Here is a 16114-nt window from a genome sequence, read left to right as displayed (position 1 = left end):
GAATGGATTAGTGATCTAGGAGACACAGTAATGGAAAGCAACCAAGCTGAACATCAAAAAGAAAAAGGAATAAAAAATGAGAATAGGTTAAGGGAACGCAGTGACACCATCAAGCATAATAACCTTTGCAATACAGAGATCCCAGAAGGGGAAAAGAAAAAAGGAGAGAAAACCTATTTGAAGAACTAATAGCTGAAAACTTCCCTAATCTGGGGAAGTAAACAGACTTGCAAATCCAGGAAGCACCAAGAGCCTCCAACAAGATTAGTTCAAGGAGGTCCACATAGACAGGTAATGATTAAAATGGCTAAAAGTAATGATAAAGAATTTTAAAAACAGCAAGAGAAAAGAATGCAGCTACATACAAGGGAAGCCCTCTTGTAAGACCATAAGCTGATTTTTCAGCAGAAACTTTGCAGGTCAGAAGGGGGTGGTATGATGTATTCAAAGTGCTGAAAGGTAAAAACCCTGCAAACAAGTATACTCCACTCAGTAAAGTTATCTTTAGAATAGAGAGGTAAAGTTTCCCAACAAAAGTTCAAGGAATTCATCGCCACCAAACCAGCCTTACAAAGTATGCTAAAGGGAATTTTGAGTGGAAGAGAAAGCCCTAACTAGAAATAAGAAAATTAAGAAAGGAAATTATTTCACAGGTGAAAACAAGTATGTAATAAAGGTAGTAGATAAATCACTTATAAAACAAGTATGGAGGTTAAAATACAGTAATAGAAAAATCAATTATGTCTACAAAAATCCAAAGATACACAAAATAAAAAGATGTAAAATATGACATCATATACATAAAACGTGATGGGGAAGTAACAATTTAATGCTTTTAATGTGTTTAAACTTAAGTGACCATTAAATTACAACTGACTGCTACACACATAAATTTTATATGTGGACTTAATGGTAACCACAAATCAAAAACCTATTAATACACACACACAATAAAGAGAAAAGAATCCAAGCATAACACCAAAGAAAGCCACCAAGCCATAAGGGATGAGAGCAAGAGACAAAGAAAGGAACAAAGAAGAACTACAAAAATAACTAAAAAACAATTAACAAAATGGCATTAAATACATACCTATCAACAATTACTTTAAACATAAATAAACTCCAATAAAAAAAAATTGGGGCAACTTAATGGATAAAGGAACAAGACCCATCTAAATGCTGCCTACAAGAGACTTACTTCAGACCTAAAGACATATACAGACTGAAAGGACTGGAAAAACACATACCATACAAATAGAAGCCAAAAACAAAACCCCAAAACAAGTGGGGCACCTGGGTGGCTCAGTCACTTGAGTTTGACTTTGGCTCAGATCATTATCTCGCAGTTTGTGAGTCTGAGCCCCAAGTGGGGCTCTCTGCTGCTGGTGCAGAGCCCACTTCAGATCCTCTGTCTCCCTCTCTCTCTGCCCCTCCCTCACTTGCAAATTCTCTCAAAAATAAACAAACATTAAAAAAAAAAAAAACCCAAAACAAAAAAAGCAAGCCAGGGTGGCAATCCTTGTATCAGACAAAATACTTTATTTTTAATTTTTTTTAAGATTTTAAGTAATCTCTACACCCAACATGGGGTTCAACCCTGAGATCAAAAGTCTCATGCTCTACTGACTGAGACAGCCAGGCACCCCAGACAAAATAGATATTAAAGCACAGACTGTAGCAAGAAACAAAGAAAAGCACTATATGAAAATAAAGAGATCAATCCATCAGGAGAATGTAACAACTGTAAATATCTCTGCATCCAAGACAGGAGTACCAAAATACATAAAACAATTATTAATGAACATAAAGGGAGAAATGGACAGCAATACAATATTACTAGCAGACTCTAACACCCCACCTATATCAATTGATAAATAATCTAGACAGAAAATCAACAAGGAAACAATGGCTTTGCATAACTTATTAGACCAGACAAACCTAACAGATACATATAGAACACTGTAATCCCAAAGAGCAGAATACACATTCTTTTCAAGTGCACACAGAACATACTCCAGTATAGATCACATATTAAGCAGTAAAACAAGTCTCAATAAATTTAAGAAGACTGAAATCATATCGAGCATCTTTTTTTCAACCACAACTGTGTATGAAACTAGAAGAAATTTGAAAATGCCACAAATATATGGACGCTAAACAACATGCTACTACAAATGACTGGGTCAACCAAGAAATCAAAGAGGAAATAAGAAAATACATGGAGACAAACGAAAATGAAAACACAATGGTTCAAAATATTTGGGATGCAGCAAAAACAGTTTTAAGAGGAAAATTTATTGTGATACAGCTCTACCATAAGAAACAAGAAAAATCTCAAATAAACAACCTAACTTTACACCTTAAAGAGCTAGAAAAAGAACAAACTAGCAGAAGCCTATCTGCACTGCAAAGGAAACAATCCACAAAACTAAAAGGCAACCGACAGAATGGGAAAAGATATTTGCAAATGACATATCGGACAAAGGGCTAGTATCCAAAATCTATAAAGAACTCACCAAACTCCACACCTCAAAAACAAATAATCCAGTGAAGAAATGGGCAGAAGACATGAATAGACACGTCTCTAAAAAAGACATCCAGATGGCCAACAGGCACATGAAAAGATGCTCAACGTCACTCCTCATCATGGAAATAGAAATCAAAACCACACTCAGATATCACCTCACGCCAGTCAGAGTGGCCAAAATGAACAAATCAGGAGACTATAGATGCTGGAGAGGATGTGGAGAAACGGGAACCCTCTTGCACTGTTGGTGGGAATGCAAACTGGTGCAGCCACTATGGAAAACAGTGTGGAGGTTCCTCAAAAAATTAAAAATAGATCTACCCTATGACCCAGCAATAGCACTGCTAGGAATTTACCCAAGGGATACAGAAGTGCTGATGCATAGGGGCACTTGTACCCCAATGTTTATAGCAGCACTTTCAACAATAGCCAAATTATGGAAAGAGCCTAAATGTCCATCAACTGATGAATGGATAGAGAAGTTGTGGTTTATATACACAATGGAATACTACTTGGCAATGAGAAAGAATGAAATATGGCCTTTGGTAGCAACATGGATAGAACTGGAAGGTGTTATGCTAAGTGAAATAAGTCATACAGAGAAAGACAGATACCATATGTTTTCACTCTTATGTGGATCCTGAGAAACTTAATAGAAGACCATGGGGGAGGGGAAGGGGGGAAAAAGTTACAGAGAGGGAAGGAGGCAAACCATAAGAGACTCTTAAAAACTGAGAATAAACTGAGGGTTGATGGGGGGTGGGAGGGAGGGGAAAGTGGGTAATGGGCATTGAGGAGGGCACCTGTTGGGATGAGCACTGGGTGTTGTATGGAAACCAATTTGACAATAAATTTCATATAAAAAAAAACTAGCAGAAACCTTAAGCTAGCAGAAGGGAGAAAATAATAAATATTAGAGCAGAAATAAATGAAATAAAAGTAAAAAAAAAAAAAATAAAGAAGATCAAGGAAACCAGGAACTGGTTCTTTGAAAAGATCAATAAAACTGATAAATCTCTGGCCAGACTCATCAAGAGAAAAAAGAAGACTCAAAAAAAAAAAAAAAAATCAGAAATAAAGGAGGAGAAACAACCAACACCATAGAAATACAAAAGATTCTAAGAGAAAATTATGAAAAATCATATGCCAACAAATTGGACAACCTAGAAGAAATGGATAAATTCTTAGAAATGTAAAATCATCCAAAAGTGAACCAGGAAGAAACAGAAAATCTGAACAGATCAATTATTAGTAATGAAATTGAATCAGTAATCAAAAAACTCCCAACAAAGTCCAGAACCAGAAGGCTCCACAGGTGAATTCTACCAAACATTTAAAGAGTTAATACCTATTTTTCTTAAACTATTCAAAAAAAAAATGGAAGATGAAGGAAAACTTTGAGATTTATTCTAGGATGCCAGCATTACCCTGATACCAAAACCAAAGACCCCACAAAAAAAGAAAACTACAGGTCAATATTTCTGTTGAACAGAGATGCAAAAACTCTCAATAAACTATTAGCAGACCTCATTCAATAATATACTTAAAAAAAAACCATTCAACAGGATCAAGTACAATTTATTCAAAGGATGCAAGGGTGGTTCAATATTTGCAAGTCAATCAATGTGATACTTCACATTAAATAAGAAAAATGATAAAAACCATATGATCATCTCAACGGATGCAGAAAACGCATTTGACAAAATACATCAATTCATGATAAAAAGTGTCAACGAAGTAATTTTAGAGAAAACATACTTCAACATAATAAAGGTCATATATGAGAAACCCACAGCTAACATTAAATGATGAAAAACAGAGCTTTTCCTTTAAGATCCGGAACAAGACCAGGATATCCACTGTCACCATTTTTATTCAACACCGGTACTAACAGCTCTAGAAGAAACAATCAGATAAGAAAAAGAAATAGGGTGCCTGGGTGGCTCAGTTGATTGAGTGTCTGGCTTCGGCTCAGGTCATGATCTCGCAGTTTGTGGGTTCAAGCCCCACATCGGGCTCTGTGCTGACAGCTCAGACCCTGGAGTCTGCTTCAGATTCTGTGTCTCCCTCTTTCTGCCCCTCCCCTGCTCACACTCTCTCTCTCAAAAATAAATAAACATTTAAAAAAGTTAAAAAAAAAAAAAAAAGAAAAAGAAATAAAAGCCATCCAAATTGGTAAGGAAAAAGTAAAACTGTCACTATGCACAGATGACATGATACTATATACAGAAAACCCTAATGACTCCACCAAAAAACTATTAGAATAAAAGAATTCAGTAAAGTTGCAGGATACAAAATTAATACATAGAAATCTGTTACATTACTATACACTGATGAGGAGCAGAAAGAGAAATCAAGAAAACAATCCCATTTATAATTACAGTAGCAATAGTAAAATACCTAGGAATGAAATTAACCAAGGAGGTGAAAGATCTGCACTCTGAAAATTATAAAATATTGATGAAAGAAATTAAAGATGACACAAACAAATGAAAAGATATTCCATGCTCATGGATTGGAAGAATTAATATTGTTAAAATGTCCATACTACCCAAAGCAATCTACAGATTCAAAGCAATCCCTAACAAAATGCTAACAGCATTTGTCACAGAACTAAAATAAATCTAAAATTTGTATAGAACTGCAAAAGACACTGAATAGCTAAGGCAATCTTAAGAAAGAACAAAGCAGGAGGTATCACAATCCCAGATTTCAAGATAGAATACAAAGTTCTAGTAATCAAAACAGTATGGTACTGGCACAAGACAAGACACAGAACAACAGAACAAAATAGCCCAGAAACAAGTCCATTATTTACATACCAATTAATTTATGGCAAAGGAGGCAAAAATATACAATGGGGGAAAAGAAAGTCTCTTCAATAAACGGTACTGGGAAAACTGGACAGCTATATGCAAAAGAATGAAATTGGACCATTTTCTTAACATCATGCACAAAAATAAACTCAAAATGGATTAATAACTTAAACGTGAGACCCAAAACCATAAAACTCCTACAAGAAAACACAGGTAGCAATCTCTTTCACATCAGCCATAGCAACGTTCTTCTAGATGAGTCTCCTTACGCAAGATAAACAAAAGGAAAATTAAGCTACTGGGGTTAACACCAAACTAAACAGCTTTTGCTTACTAGATGAAACCATCAACAAAACAAAAAGGCAACCTACTGAATGAGAGAAGATATTTGTAATGACATATCTGATAGGGGGTTAATATATCCGAAATATAAAGAACTTACACAACACCAAAAAACCCAGAAATACACCAATTTAAAAATAGCAAAGAACCTCAATGAACATTTTGCCAAAGACGACATAAAGATGGCCAACAGACCCATGAAAAAGTGCTCAATACGACTATCATCAGGGCAATGCAAATCAAAACCACAGTAAGTAATCACTTCACATGTCACAATGGCTAGGAAAAAAAAAAGACACAAAATAAGAAGTGTTGGGAAGGATGTGGAGAAAAAGTACGTGCATTGTTGGTGAGAATGTAAATTAGTGCAGCCACTGTAGAAAACAGTATACAAGTTCCTCAAAAAATTAAAAACAGATCTATTATATGATCCATTAATCCTCCTATTGGGTATTTACCCAAAGAAAACAAAAATATTAATTCGAAAATGTATGTGCAGCCCTATGTGTCTAGCAGCACTGTTTCTAATAGCCAGGAGATGGAAGCAACCTAAGTGTCCATCAACAGAAGAATGGATAAAGACGTGGTATATACATAAAGTGGAGTATTACTCAGCCATAAGAATGAGATCTTGCCATTTGTGACAACATGGATGGACATACAGAATATTATGCTGAGTGAAGTAAGTCACATAGAGAATGACAAATACCGTATGATTTCACTTACATGTGGAATCTAAAAAAACAAGAGAAAAACTAACAAAACAAATTAAAAAAAACCAGACTCTTGAATACAGAGAACTGGTGGTTGCCAGAGGGAAGATGGGTTGGGGGATGGGTAAAATAGATAAAGAGGATTAAGAGGGACAAGCTACCACTTATAAGTCACAGAGACAAAAAGTACAGCATAGGGAATATATTCAATATTGTAATAATATATGGTGACAGGTGGAACGTAAGCACTGAGTAATGTACGGAATTGTCAAATCAGTATGCTGTACACCAGAAACTAATATAACGTTGCAAATTAATTATAATTCAATAAAAAAAAAGGGAAAAGAAAAAGCAGAAGATAAAAATTAAAAAAACAAAATCAGAACCCAACTGTAAATAGTCTATAGAAACTTACTTCAAATATGATATAGGTAAGTTAAAAGTAAAAGTACAGAAAAAGATATACTATTCAAACACTAATCAAAATAAAGTCAGAGTGTTAATAAGCACAGGAAAAGATGCTCAACATGATTAGCTATCAGGCAAATGCAAATCAAAACTACAATGAGATGCTTCACACCCACTAGGATGGTTGTAATAAACAAGACAAATAATAAGATTTTGCTAGCATATAGAGAATTTCTTTCTCAGTAATCGATAGAATTTGTACACAGAAAATCAGCAAGCATACAGAAGACATGAACAAACACCATCAATGGGGTGGACTGAATTGATATTTATAAAATAAGTATCAACAGAATACATATTATTTTTAAGTGTGCACAGGATCTTCACTAGGATAGATCTTATCCTAGATAACAAAACAAACCTTAACAAATGAAAAAGAACTGCAATCATATAAATTATGTTCCATGGCCATAATGAAATTAAACTAAAATAAATAACAAAGAGATAAGAAAATCCGAAATTAACACACAACTAAGGGGGAAAAAAAAACAACTTTGGAAATCAGAAACTTTCATCTAAATAAACATGAAAATATAAGGTATCAAAAAATTTGTCATGTATGTATAACAGTATTTTGAAGGAAATTTGTAGCATTAAATTCTTTTATTAGAAAATTGAAAATATCTCAGGGGCGCCTGGGTGGCCCAGTCAGTTTAGTGTCTGACTTCGGCTCAGGTCATGATCCCACAGTCCGTGAGTTTGAGCCCCATGTCAGGCTTTGTGCTGACAGCTCAGAGCCTGGAACCTGCTTTGGATTCTGGGTCTCCCTCTCTCTTCTCCCCTCCTTCTCTCATGCTCTGTCTTGCTCTCTCTCAAAATTCAACATTAAAAAACCAAAAAAACAATTTAAAAATACCTCAAATCAACTACCTAAGCCTCAAACTATGAAACCAGGAAAAGAGCAAAATCAACTCTAAAGTAAATAGAAAGAAGGAAATAATAAGAGAGCAGAAATCAATGAAATTGAAAACAGGAAAGCAATAGAGAAAAACCAATGAAACCAAAACCTACTTCTTTGAAAAAGCAAATGAAGTGGATAAACCTCCAGCAAAACTGATGAAGGGACAAATAAAAATAAAAGAGAAGATATAAATTACTGATGTCAGGAATGAAAAAAAGGGTATCAGGTCAGATTCCTAACTCATTAAAAGGACAGGTGAATATAATAATAAATTCTGCACACATGAATTGGATAATTTAGACAAAATGGATTAATTCCCTAAAACCACAAACTACATAGTCACACAAGAGGAAACAGGTAACTATTAATAGTCCTGTAACTATTCCATAATAGTCCTATAACTATTAAAGAAATTAAATTTGTAGTTAAAAATATTCTGCAAAAAATCGCTATTTGGATGGTTTTAATGGCAAATTCTACCAAACATATAAAGAAATAATACCAATGTTACGCAACCTCTTTGAGAAAATGTAAGAAAATAGTTCCAAACTCATAAAATGATGCCAGCATTACTTTGAAACCAACACCAGACACACTTCAGAGAGAGAGAGACAGAGAACCACAAACCAATGTCCCTCATAAACATAAATGTAAAAATTCTCAAGAAAATACTGGCAGATCAAATCAGCAACATATAGAAAGAATAATACACCATAAGCAAGTAAGGTTTATCCCTGAAATCAAGTTTGTTTCTACATTTCAATATTAACCAATGTAATCCACCATTAAAAAACAAAAACAAGGAGCGCCTGGGTGGCTCAGTCGGTTAAGCGGCCGACTTCGGCTCAGGTCATGATCTCGCGGTTCCTGAGTTCCAGCCCCGCGTCAGGCTCTGTGCTGACAGCTCAGAGCCCGGAGCCTGTTTCAGATTCTGTGTCTCCCTCTCTCTGACCCTCCCCGGTTCATGCTCTGTGCTGACAGCTCAGAGCCCGGAGCCTGTTTCAGATTCTGTGTCTCCCTCTCTCTGACCCTCCCCCGTTCATGCTCTGTCTCTCTCTGTCTCAAAAATAAATAAACGTTAAAAAAAAATTAAAAAACAAAAACAAAAACAAAAAAAACTTCTTCATACTAATTGGTGCATTTGAAAAAAAAAAACAAAAAAACAAAACACCAAATTCTCTGTAATAAAAACTCTCTGCAAATAGAAATAGAAGGGGATTGCTTCAAATTGACAAAGGCGTTTTCTTTCTTTCTTTTTTTTTTTTTTAATTTTTTTTGAGATAGAGACAGAGAGAGACAGAACACGAGCAGTGAAGGGGCAGAGAGAGAGGGAGACACAGAATCTGAAACAAGCTCCACGCTCTGAGCTATCAGCACAGAGCCTGAAATGGGGCTCAAACTCAGGAACTGTGAGATCATGACCTGAGCCGAAGCTGACACTTAACCAACCGAGTCACCCAGGCACCCGCCCCCTTTATTTGAATTTTTTAATGTTTATTTAAGGGGCATTTTCAATATAGCCAATATCATACTTAAGTGAAAGACTGAATGTTTTCTGTAAAGTCAGGAACAAGGATGTCCCCAAACACCACTCCTATTCAATAGCATACTGGTGTCATTAAGAAATAAAAGACGGGCGCCTGGGTGGCGCAGTCGGTTAAGCGTCCGACTTCAGCCAGGTCACGATCTCGCGGTCCGTGAGTTTGAGCCCCGCGTCAGGCTCTGGGCTGATGGCTCGGAGCCTGGAGCCTGTTTACGATTCTGTGTCTCCCTCTCTCTCTGCCCCTCCCCCGTTCATGCTCTGTCTCTCTCTGTCCCAAAAATAAATAAAAACATTGAAAAAAAAATAAAAAAAAAATAAAAAAAAAGAAATAAAAGACATATAGATTGGAAAAAAATAAAACTGTTATTAGCAGCCAACATGTAGTCTATGTAAAAAAAAAAAAACCCAAAGAATCCAAAAAAGAACTCCTGTAGCTAACATGTGACTTTACCAATGTCATAAGATATAAGAACAATGTGCAAAAAAAAAAAAAAAAAAATCCATGGTTTTTCCATTTGTTAGCACTGAACAAGTAGAAACCAAAATTTAAAAAATACATTTATAATAGTTCAAAAAATGAAAGTTTGGGGTATAAATCTAAAAAAAACATACAGAGTAAGTACACTGATAACTACAAAACGCTAATGAAAGAAACCAAAAAGGGCCTAAATAAGTGGAGACACACTGTGTCCATAAACTGGAAACTCAACATACTAGGATGTTAATTTTCCCCAACTGATCTGTAGATTTAATGCAATCTCCAATCAAAATCACAGTAGGCCTTTTGGTAGAAATTGACAAGCTAATTCTAAGATTTCTATGAAAATGCAAAGAAACTAGAATAGCCAAAAGAATTCTGAAAACAAAGTTGGAGAAATCATACCACCAAATTTTAGGACTTACTATAAAGTTACAGCAATCAAGACAGCATGGTATTGGCAGAGACAGAACAGAGGTCGGAAATAAGCCCACAGAAACACGGTCAACTGATTTTTGAAAAAGGTACACAGATACTTCAAAGGGACAGTCTTGTCAACAAATGGTGTTAGAAGACCGGACAGCCATATGCCAAAAAATTAATCCCTACATAATTCTTACACTTTACCCAAAAATCAACTCAAAGTGGATCACAGATGTAAATGTAAAATGAAAAGCAGAGAAAAATCACTGTGACCTGGGTTAGGCAAAGATTTTTCACACATGATACCAAATGATTGATTCATAAAAGAAAAATTTAATGAACTAGACTTCATCAAAACTAGAAACGTTTGCTCTGGGAAACGCACTGTTAAGACAGTCTGAAAAGACAAGCTACAGAATGTGAGGCAAAATTTGCAAATCACATATCTGACAAAGGACTTTATCCAGAGTACTTTAAAAAGTCTCAAAATTAACAGTAAGAATATGATCCATTTTTTAAAAAGTTTATTTATTTTGAGAGAGAGGGAGAGAAACAGACTGCGGGAACAGGTAGGTGAGGGGCAGAGAGAGAAGTGCAGAGCCTGACACGGGACTCGATTCCATGAACCGTCAGATAGATCATGACCTGAGCTGAAATCAAGAGTCGGACGCTTAACTGACTGAGCAACTCAGGCGCCCTGAAAATGATCCAATTTTTAAAATGAGCAAAAGACTTTAACACTTAATCAAAAGATATATAGATGGCAAATAAGCACATGAAAATATATTCAAAGTCATTAGCTGTTAGAGAAATGCAATTAAGACTACAATGAGATCCACTACACCCCAAATAAAATGGCTAAAATAAGTACTGACATTCCAAGTGCTGACAAGAATGCAGTGTGACTGGAACTATCCTATAATGCTGGTGAAAATGCAAAATGATATGGCTAGTTCAGAAAATGGTTTGGCAGTTTCTTACCAAGTTAACTATATAGCTGCCACATGACCTAACAGTACTACTTCTGGGTATTTAGTGTAGAGAAATGAGTGGAAAAACTGTACTGTAGTACAGCAGTCATATGAAATGAGGTACTGATACAATACAGATGAATCTCAAAAGGCGTTATGCTGACTGAAAGAAGATAGTCTCAACAGGTTATATAATGTTTCCAATTATCTGGCACTGCCTAAAGGACAAAGCTATCGTGCATTCCCTGTCCCCAAGGTTTTGTCTTTGTCATGAATTCTTCTGGTGGCTATATGCATGTGTGGCAGAAGGAAGGTATCTATTTATATTTCCTTTTTCTTATGGGGACAACTAGTTGTCCCAGTCTCATTTATTGTATCGTACATTCTTCCGCCACTGAATTTTTTTCTATTGAAATATATTTGACATATAATGTTATGTAAATTTAAGGTGTACAACATGTTGACTTGATACATTTATATACTGTAATATGATTGCCATTATAATGATAATTAGCATCTCTATGTCACATAATCACTTCTTTCTTGTGGAAAGAAGTACCCCCACTCATTTTAATGCCACACATATTGTATGTTTTCTCAATAAATGTATGGGTATGTTTCTGAGCTCTCTATTCTACCTCTGGGTCTTTTTCTTTATCTATCTCTACAACAATACCACGCTGCCTATACTGTTAACAGTTGTAAAATACACCCTTACTATCTGATATAGCAAGTTACCCTTTTCTTCTTCAAAACGGTTTACCTATTCTTAGCCTTCTCTTCAACCTAATTCAACCTTCTCTCCAACTAAATGGACATCCAGAGCACTCTAGATCAAACTGCTAGCTATTAATTTTAACTAATTCAAACCGTTGGTAGATGTCTGAACTCAAAGAATCCCACCTTACCTTCTTTCGGTCAACAGGACAAATGTTATTCCCATTTCATCAATGAGGAAACGCAAGGAGCCAAGCAAGTACCAGAAATAGAATTTCTGATCCTGAGTTTAGTGCTCTACACAGGAGCCAACGTGGATCCTCAGGACTCTGTTTACTTTTAGCCATGTAAAAACCACCTGTCTCCCCGGGTGGAAAAACAATGCAAATTCCCTGACCATGCTTCACCAATTCCAAGATATTACAAAAACTGAGTGTCAAGCCAGCAATAGAAAATAAACGAGGCTGTAAGTGAAGAAAAGACCAAAAAAAAAAAAAAAAAAAACAACAAAAAACCAAAAAAAACCACCCCCAAAACCAAAAACCAAAACCCACAAAATTTCAACTATTTTCCCTTATGATTAATAAAAAAGCCTAGCATCCATTTTCATTGGGCATCACAGTTAATTATAAAATCAATTAATGTTTACTGACAGGTTTTTCAAAATTAAAATTAACATCCACTTTAAAAAATCTCTAGGTTGCATAATGAAATACTGTCAAAATCAGTTATAGTTAAAATATGTTTTATAACTACAAAAATATACCTATTCAGAGAAAGGAATTATAAACATCAGATAATTGAAAGCATAATTTTATTAACACTTTAGAAAAATAGTGACACAGAGTTTCTAAGAATCCGCATGTTCATTTCCTGTATGTGAAACAACAGAAGTTTAAAATAGTTTATAACATGCATTTACTTTGCCAACTTTTTTGAAAATCATTGTGCTTTCTCCCCCTCTTTTGGCTGGTAAGTGGAGTGGGAAGAAGATTGTTTTTCCAAACTCTCTAACAAGTTTTAAATATTTAAAAATAGACTCCAGTAAAAAAAGAGAGTATTTTCAATTTATCTGCCTATCTTTATAGTGCTTGTCATAACTGGTCACAGTGCACTTACATTATTTTCCATAGGTAGGCCCAATTTACAGGTGGAATTTTTCTAAAGTGGGTTTTTCCCTGCCTGCATTAGCCACATTCTCGCCCACTTTGCCACCCAAAGATGTTGGCAGACTCCTGGCAGAGGTTTCGGAACATTCTGCTGCTGATAAAAGAGAAACCACCACCCACTCAATATACCAACTGCCAGCTGTTCAGTTTTACATTTTGGTTAAGAAAAATTTAAAGAAATTCAAGTCACTCTTCTTTCTCTTTCATCCACAAATCCACTATCCCATAGCTGGACCTACACAGAAATATCGTGACTACTGACACACCATAAATTTCTTTAAATATGCTTTTTTTAATGTTTGTTTATTTTTGAGAGACAAAGAGACAGAGACAGAGATAGAGAGAGACCGTATGCACATGCAAGTGGGGCAGGGGCAGAGAGAGAGGGGGCAGAGGATCCGAAGTGGGCTCTGTGCTGACAACAGTGAACGTACATGGGGCTCGAACCCATGAACCGTAAGATCATGACTTGAGCTGAAGTGGGACACTCAACTGACTAAGCCACCCAGGTGCCTCTGTCCTTAAATATTAACAACCTAGTTTAAATTTTATTGGATTGTTCAGGCATACTAACTGTATTAATTAGTACATAATGTTAACAGATACATATGGAACCAGAAAAATAAAAAAGCATAGTTATGGCTTCCTTAGAAACTTTTAATCTAAAGAAATCAAGAAAGAGTGCATGTAAATTACATATAAAAATAAGCATCTTTTATCGACAATATATTTCTGCATTTGAAAGCGTAGAAAATTTTTTACGGTCTTTGAAAATGATGGAATGAACACGTTTGAAGCTTTATGAAGAAGATAAATTTGTTTTTAATGTTTATTTAATTTGAGAGAGAGAGCGCAAGCAGGGGGGGAGCCAGAGAGAGAGGGAAACAGAATCCCAAGCAGGTTCTGTGATAGCAGTGCAGAACCTGACACAGGGCTGGAACTCACGACCACGAGATCTCATGATCTCATGATCACGAGATCATGACCTGAGTCGAAATCAAGAGTCTGACGCTTAACCAACTGAGCAACCCAGGCACCCCTGAAGAAGATAAAATTTTAAAATTGGAAGAACAGGATTTAAAAGGACATAGGAGATTTTTTTTTTACCTTAGAATTGTAGCTAAATATAAGTTGCATATACGTGGAGGTTCAAACAGGTATGACAAGTCAAGGAACTAACCTAATCTAAACTGGTTATTTATAACCTATGGGCCAAGGAGTCATTGGAAGTTACATGGATGTACACGCACCCAGTACAATCTGTAGTCTAAAACAATTTGCTCACCCACTTATTTCTCTTATTTTTCAAATGTAGACAGATACTAGTAAAATAAAATAGCAAATCACTTAAAAGGTTAGTTTTTTTTTCTTCCCATTATGCATAATCTCAACCAACAAATACTAAAAGTACAATTACTTCTGTGTTAGGAGTACAGTTTCTCATCTTCAAAACGGATCAGGGGCCTTTAACATACAAGGTTCCTTCTGGCTATTTAAGGGCACTAAGGACTTCTATCATTAATCTTTAGAACTTGTATTTACAAGTATACATATTTACAAATGTGTACACACATGATGCCTGCTATGTACATCCAAATAATGCCTGCTATACCCCCAGGCACTGGACCAGCTTTTGTTACAAAGATGAATAAGACAGGATTCCAGACTCAAGCTCAAATTGATACAGATACATGAACAAATAATACAACCTAATAAATACTGCAGAGCTGTTTCAAGTGCCCTGGGAGCACAATGGCATTATTAATGTCACCTGGGGGAGTATGAGAAAACAAGGATCTATGAACTCGGTCTTGACAGGTGGGGCATGGGGTGGAGAAAAAGAGTTAGCATTCTAAACAGATGGTACAGCACACACAAAGGCACAGAGTTGTGAAAGTGCATGACATGTTTGGGGAAAAACAGTTCTCTCGTATGAGTGGATATCGAGGTATTTGGAGGAGAAGTAAGAGGAGAGGAAAAAGATAAAATGAATTGGGATAGATAGTAAAAGGCCCTAAATGATATGCCTCACAATTAAGACTTAATTCCATCAGCAATATGGTTACTGACAAAGTTTAAGGACTGACATAAACGGATTTCAGAATAACTGTATGGAAGGATGAAGGTGGAGAAACTACTGGGGGAGGGTGGGTAACTGCAATAATCCTGGTGGAAGAAATAATACAGTTCAGTGCAAGTGGAAATGCAGAATCAGGGACAAAGGTTTCTAGTTTGGACAGAGGGATGGATACTGGTACCATTATGAGAGATAGGATACATTGGAAAGGAAGAAAACCAGGAAAAGAGTAGTATTCCTGAGAGGGCAGTTTTTCAAGAGACAAGAAATGGTTATAGGCATGATATATCCTGCAAAGCGGTAAACTCAAAACCGAAAGGGTCCCTCTTCCCTCCTCTCAATGGTCAGCACCCAGGTGGGTTTAGGCAGGAAGAAAAAAGAAACGGAAGATGCGTCCACACAGGGTTAGGGCCAAAGCTTCAAGAAACTTTCCGCACCTCAGACCCGGAAAGAGGAGCTCACAACTGAGGCCGGGAAAAGGAAGGAGCGGGTAACCAGCGCAGGGAAGGGGCTAGGGACAGGGGGCAAGCAGTTCAAGAGGTGGAAAGCACCAGAGCGGCCCAGGGGAAGGAAACTTCCGACTCCCTTTGCCCGCTCATGTCCCTGGATTTATTCCACTTACTCTGGTCTCAATCCCTCGCAGCCGTCAACAGTGGCGTTAGGACTCAAAGCCTCTGCTAACAAGGACCTACGCACCCAAGGGAAGAGACTCCGCTCGTCTGTTCACCTTCTTCAGCGAGCAGACTCAGGACCCAGCAGAGACCATCAGTGGAGATGCGGCTGGAGGGGTCAGCGGAGCTCAGCCCCATCACTGGCCGGAGGTAAACCTCCGCGGACCGCCTCGGACCTGCACGTTCAGAGGACCCAAACCTCGCGAGATTTCCTTCCTCACGTTACGGTGGGGGCAAAGCCAGAGATTTATTTGCGGGTCTTTGCAGACATGCGCGAGAGGTGGAGGCGGTTCCCTTC

At 36.7% G+C, this 16114-nt stretch overlaps 1 protein-coding gene across 3 annotated transcripts in view; it reads right to left on the bottom strand.

Annotated features, from left to right (window-relative positions):
* The window catches only part of FGFR1OP2 (FGFR1 oncogene partner 2), a 35601-nt gene extending 19628 nt beyond the window's left edge, over positions 1-15973 (bottom strand). For 2 of the 3 annotated variants that reach the window (XM_006933577.5, XM_003988513.6), the window contains exon 1: positions 15768-15899. The gene's annotated coding sequence lies outside the window, so the exon portion shown is untranslated. Of the gene's footprint in view, positions 1-15767 lie in introns of all 3 variants that reach the window. The other variant, XM_003988514.6, reaches the window with a different exon arrangement.
* Positions 15974-16114: the final 141 nt, after the last annotated feature.

The sequence above is a fragment of the Felis catus genome, chromosome B4 (assembly GCF_018350175.1).
Source record: "Felis catus isolate Fca126 chromosome B4, F.catus_Fca126_mat1.0, whole genome shotgun sequence".
Classification (NCBI taxonomy): Eukaryota; Metazoa; Chordata; class Mammalia; order Carnivora; family Felidae; genus Felis; species Felis catus.
The sequence above is the reverse complement of the archived record's forward strand: the minus strand, read 5'-3'. Positions and strand labels throughout refer to the sequence as shown.